This window comes from Helianthus annuus, chromosome 14 (genome assembly GCF_002127325.2).
Source record: "Helianthus annuus cultivar XRQ/B chromosome 14, HanXRQr2.0-SUNRISE, whole genome shotgun sequence".
NCBI lineage: Eukaryota > Viridiplantae > Streptophyta > Magnoliopsida > Asterales > Asteraceae > Helianthus > Helianthus annuus.
This window is the reverse complement of record NC_035446.2, coordinates 76,292,559-76,299,200: the sequence shown is the minus strand read 5'-3', so window position 1 is coordinate 76,299,200 and position 6,642 is coordinate 76,292,559. Positions and strand designations below refer to the sequence as shown.

The following is a 6,642-nucleotide window of genomic DNA, read 5'->3' as shown; positions in this document are numbered from 1 at the left end:
AATTTTAAAAAACTGTATCAAAAAGGTTGATGTAATTAACAAAATGTTCGATTAAGTGTACCTAAATCTTATCGATGGCCACATGAATTTATTTTAAGTGTGGTCGTTTCTATTGTGTAGTCACATGAGTTTACCATAAGTGTGTCTAATTCTATTATATAGTCACTAAAAAGTTTGTTTTAGCCACATAAATTTTTTAAAAAATATGACAAAAAGGTTGTTGTGATTAAGAAAATGGCCCCTTAAGTGTGACAAAATGGTATCCACAGTCACACGAATTTACTGTAAGTGTGGTCGTTTCTATTTTATAGTCACATATATTGTTGTGGCTATGTGGCCATTTTCGTGTAAATAGCAATTTTATTTTCAAATTTTCGTAGAATTAAAACAATAGCAAAGATGAACAAACCTAAAAAACAAAATTAATATTAATAATATTAACAATAGTAAACCAAAATCCATACATAATTTGTCAACTTGAATACTAAATACACAAAATTGCATCAATCCTAGCAGCACTTTAACAAAAAAGTCACGGAAAGCTCTTGAAAGCGCGAGTCCTGGACCTTCTGGTGTCTCGTCGATTGAAGCTCAAATCCTAGACACTCCTGGCTCGTCATCTGATTCGCACACACTCCTCCTTTGTGTATATCCTCTCTCTTTCCTCTAAATCAAGGATTAGAAAATGTAAGTGGTAGACACACACACACATAGTAAGAGTACCAATTAAACATAACATGCATAGAGATTAGACCTGCAGAAGCCTGATTTTCACTCCCTGTTCTATCATTGATCCCTCTAGCTTGCAAATTAACTCCAGATGCAGCCACAATTAATTAATTATAGATAACAAAGCATAGTCAAATGTTTGTTAACTATTGTTATAATGTAAAAATACTAGTTTATATATAAAAAAAGCTGATGCAGTAATGTCATCTGTTCCATTAACACGTTCTCCTTGGTTTTCACTCCCCGTACTATCATTGACCCCTCTAGCTTGAAAATTAACTCCAGTTGAAGCTACAATTAATCAATTTTAGATAATAAAGCATAGTCATAGACACATATAATGGGGCAATTAAAAGAAGTTTTATTCACCAACTTAACTATAAGAAACAAATTCTTTTAAAAAACTACTATAATTTTTTGTATCTGCAGTTAGAATCAAACAGATAATGAAATCACCTTTCCTTTTGTTGTTTCTATAATATCTAGGAACGACAAGAAACGATCAACCATCAGGAATGTCAGCATACTGCACATCTGTGATAACCCCAAATGAGAAAAGAGGCTGCTTCCCTTGTGATACCAATCCATTTGGGTAGCCCATAGTTCTTTAGCTATTCAATAATAAAAATAAAAATAAAAATAAAAATAAAAAACATATATCAAAATAAGCATGGTAGTTACTGATTAGCAGTTACAGGTATGTTAATTCTCAGTCTCAAACACTAATTCTATCTTGTTTGTGAAATCCCGAATTGCAGACTGCATCAAAAGGCTCTAATGAAAAGGTGCAGCACACTTATATAAATTTAGAAACAATGGCCGCTAATAGGCATACATAGGATGAGTTCGGGTTAGGACATACCATTTTGGAAATGGTCATTTTGGTTTGAGTTAGAGCGACTATTGACCAAAATGGGTACGGGTAAAAAAAGACAGTTTTTAAAAAAATGGTCAACTTACTTGGTTATGATCATGTTTTGTCCAAGATGACACACCAAAAGATTTTATACAACAAAAAGGATTTATTGAAAGCCTAAATATTTGCCACCAAACTCTACTTCAAATTAAGGTTCCTATGAAACCAACATAGTAAACTATATGAAATCAACAGGAAATAGACGAATTCTGCTCGAAATTATATCTGGTAAAAAATTGGATAGTAACCGTTAGTAGGGGTGGCTCGGCTCGGTTCGAGCCTATTTATTTGAGTTCGGGCTCGGCTCGCGAGTAAAACCCAAAGCTCGAGCTCGGTTCGACTCGGCTCGAGCTATTTTTAGAACAACCTCAAACGAACAAAAAGCTCGGCTTGAGCTCGCTTCAATATCACTTCAACGAGCCAAAGCTCGGCTCGAGCTCAGCTCGCCAATGTTATCATCATTATTATTATAATATTATATAAAAAATAAATAAATTTTTGTTTTGGCTCGTTTAGGCTCGCGAGCCTAAACGAGCTTTGTATTTCAGGCTCGAGCTCGGGCTCGATAACTATACGAGCTCTAATTCATTCTCGAGTTTGGGTTCGGGCTCGTCATAGCTCGGCTCGTTCGAGTTTTTAACCGAGCCGATAACGAGTAGCTCTCGAGCCTCTAGGCTTGTTTACACCCCTAGCCGTTAGCATGTTGTTCATGGAATCAATTAATGGACCGACCAATTGTCTAGAAACACATAATTCATGAGGAAAATAGGATTTTTTAATTGTCTATGAACTCGATAAATAGCATTTTCAGTTTTTCTAGTATTCAATTGCTCATCCTAGAATAGTTCTAAAATATGTAGTATATTCATTATAACCAAAACTTATCTAAGTTACATCCTTTTTATTTTTAGGATCACCAAACCACAGACCCTTTCATTCTTTTTTTCTTTTAAATTAGTTAGTTTTGTATTAAGCAAATTAACACAATTAGGACTTGAAAAATTAGTACATTACCTTTGTTTTAAATGTTAAAGTAACTATAGCACCAAAACTCTTTGAAACCTTTCATCGAACAGTTGGCAGGTATCTTCGAACCTACTGAAAAAATTATATATAATGAATATGTTAAAACATAGCTTTAATTATACCAAAGAAGAACAAAGCATCAATGTTGTCCATACAATCCATGCTAAGAAAAAAGGAGTTAAATACCGTCTCATCAACAAGCAGTATCGGTGGTGGTCTAGGGTGGAGCGTCCGCATGGTGGTCCAGTTTCATATCCAAAAAGGTCACACGGAACTCCTGGAATCGGAATCGCCTCCTCAAATCTCTGGTGCTTCCTCCATCTTTCCCGCAACTGTTACACACCGTCAACAACCACATCCCCTGCACTCGTGAGGGTTTTTGTAGGGGTGATGGAGGTTTTAGGGAATTCTTTTGTTATTAAGTATCGAGGTGGTGGAGTATATAGTCGGGGTGGGGTAGTATAACGGTGGTCAAAGAATAAAGGGGTTTCCAGTGGTCCTTTTTGTTGATCTCATACACGGATCTGGTGTAGCTTTACATGTTCGAGTTGTGCCGCTATATTTGAATAGCCGCTGTGAAGCCGGCATATCATCGGAAATTTGAACAAATCTGGGAGAGAATTTTGACAAGGTGGAGTGTTTTGCAATTAGGGAAGGAGGGAGTTAGGGTTTAGAAAGGAGATGGAGAGGTAAACTAAAATTTAGAGGTGAAAATCTAAAAAGAGTTAACTGCCATTTTCGTCCCTATGGTTTGGTCACTTTGGCCATTTCAGTCCATTTTTCAAAAATGCGCCATTTTCGTCCCCCACGTTCTGGAAAGGTGCCATTTCAGTCCAAAAATCATAACCCAGTTAAGTCAGTTTGTAAATAAGGACTGATTGTGTAAATTTGTAACTTAAAGGACTGATTGTGTAAATTTGAAAAATGGACTGAAATGGCAGTTAACACCACCACCACTAGCCCTGCCATCACCACCACTCCGCTGCCACCACCACCACCGCCGCCACGACCGCCACCACAGCCCTGCCACCACCACCACTCCGCTGCCACCACCACCGCCACCACAGCCACCACAGCCACTGCCACCACTACCAATCAACAACCTTTTCTCCTAATTTCATTTTTGCCACATTACTTGCTAAATTATCAGGTCCAGACCTTGATTAATTACAACACAAATATCAGGTCCAGCCCTTAATGTGAATATCTTCTAATACTAACCAGGTCCAGGGGTAAGCTGTAAATGTACAATCAAAAATTGGACATGCTTACAGTTAAAAAAAAAATAACACGCTAATAAAAATCAACTAACCAATGTTAATTTGAGTTTTTGTTATCATCGGTGGTTTCAAAATCCCAAGATTCAACGCCAAAAACCTCTTCAATCATTGAGCCTGTGGGCAAGAACTCAGTTTTAGTTCTGGCACACGAAAAATAACCGACATCCCATACTCGTGGATCCAAAGGTTCAAAGTTAAACTCATGGTTCACTCATGATGTGTTGACTTTACTTGTACACGGTGCACCAATGGTATCAGATGACGTGCAGGAATCATATAAGAAATCATGGCCTCCATCTCCGCTTTCATCGACAACGGTTTTCTCCGATGTTGAATCAAAACTACAACCGTCGCGTAACTTTCTGGGTTCTGAATCATACTCCGGCGATTAATCATCATCGCTGTCGGCATTCATTGGATCTAGTCTGTTCTGCTCAGTTCGTCTGCGCAGCATGAAGACGTTAAAATAGTAACTAACGATCTCCATTGCCACCATCATTCCTCCACACCACCGTACACCGATCATCCCAGAACCTGTAACTGTTTCTCTTTAATTCAGTCATCGTCGTACCATCATCTCCGTCCACCGCCATCACTTATCAATCACCGACTACCGGCCATTATCTTCGTTCTCCGACCACCGCCTTTAAACTTTTATCAAACCATCATCAGGTTGGAGTGTTTTGCGGCTGAGTTTCATATTTTGGTTTGGGTTCGACTGTCGTTGAAACGAAGAAGAAGCTGGGTTTCTTTGTTTTTGTGACACTTTGAAAGCGTCGGGAAACTGTTGTTGAAACGAAGAAGACGACATCTGTTTTGATTTTTAGGCTGAGCTCCGGTTCCGGCAGCAGTTAACAGAGTGGCGGTGTGGCTGTGGTGGCGGTGGTGGTGGTGGTGGCAGTGGCTGTGGTGGTGGTGGTGGCGGTGGTGGCGGTGGTGGTGGTGGTGGCAGCGGAGTGGTGGTGGTGGCAGGGCTAGTGGTGGTGGTGTTACAAATTTACACAATCAGTCCTTTATGTTACAAATTTACACAATCAGTCCTTATTTACTAACTGACTTAACTGGGTTATGATTTTTGGACTGAAATGGCACCTTTCCAGAACGTGGGGGACGAAAATGGCGCATTTTTGAAAAATGGGCTGAAATGGCCAAAGTGACCAAACCACAGGGACGAAAATGGCAGTTAACTCATCTAAAAATTTTGAAAGGTTTAAAGTAAATTGAAATTTACAATAATGAAAGGTTTAAAGTAAATTGAAATCTATAAAAAGTAAATTAATACATATAATTGATAAAAAGTAAATTTTGAAAAGTTTAAATTAATCCATATAAATTAGTGGCTAGTAAACTATTTTTTTGTCACACAAACTAACATATTTATATTTATATAAATTAATACAATGAATTTATAAAAAATAAATTGAAATTATATATTTTTATGCATTTAATATACATATATATTATATGTTATATATTGAAATCTATAAAAAGTAAATTAATACATATAATTGATAAAAAGTAAATTTTGAAAAGTTTAAATTAATCCATATAAATTAGTGGCTAGTAAACTATTTTTTTGTCACACAAACTAACATATTTATATTTATATAAATTAATACAATGAATTTATAAAAAATAAATTGAAATTATATATTTTTATGCATTTAATATACATATATATTATATGTTATATATGTAATCTATTATTAACCATTGTGATCCATTAAAACCCAATACGACCATTAAAACATGTACGATTTACAATTTTCCATGTCATCCATTAAGGCAAATATAGTCCATTAAGACATGTATCATCTACCATTTTTCACTACGATCCATGAAAACCCAATATGGTCCATTAATACATGTATGATCCACCATTGTGTATTGTGATCCATTAAGACCCAAAATGGTCCATTAAGGCATGTATGGTATACTGTTAGCCATCATGATCCATTAAGCTCAATATGGTCCATTAAGACATGTATGATCTACCATTTTCCATCGTGAATCATTAAAGCCCATATGATTAATTCAAACATGTATGCTCTACTATTGTCCATTGTTATCCATTAAGGCTCAATATGGTCCATTAAGACGTGTATGATCTACGATTGACCATTGTGATCCATTAAGACCCAATATGGTCCATTAAGACATGTATGCTATAATATTATCCAATGTGATCTATTAAGGCCCAATATGATCCATTAAGAGATGTATACTCTACTATTGTCCATTGTGATCCATTTTGGCTCAATATTGTCCATTAAGACATGTATTGTCTACTATTGTCCATCATACCTGAGGCCCAATAAGGTCCACTAAAACATGTATGATCTACTGTTGTCTATCGTACCTGAGGCCCAATATGATCCATTAAGGGATGCACAGTCTACTACTATTATAGCCCATTAAGACATATGATCCAATATTGTCCATCGTGCTCCATTAAGGCCTAATATAGTCTATAAAGACATGTATGATCTATTATGGGCCACTGTGATCACCTAAGGCCCAATATTCTCCATTAAGACATGTTTGATGTACTATTATCCATTATGATCCATTAAGGCTCACATTAAACACACATTTGATACACTATTGGCCATTGTGATCCATTAAGGCTCTATATGGTCTATTAAGACATGTTTGATCTACCATTGTTCATTGTGTTCCATTAAGGCCCAA

At 36.5% G+C, this 6,642-nt stretch overlaps 1 long non-coding RNA gene across 1 annotated transcript; it reads right to left on the bottom strand.

The window, feature by feature from the left end:
- Positions 1 to 400: 400 nt before the first annotated feature.
- LOC110908503 lies at positions 401 to 3,355 on the bottom strand. The gene is made up of 5 exons (XR_002574664.2): positions 2,858 to 3,355; positions 2,660 to 2,743; positions 1,186 to 1,340; positions 755 to 1,020; positions 401 to 666 (listed from the first exon to the last, which is right to left on the bottom strand). It is a non-coding gene; the product is annotated as an uncharacterized LOC110908503 (long non-coding RNA).
- Positions 3,356 to 6,642: the final 3,287 nt, after the last annotated feature.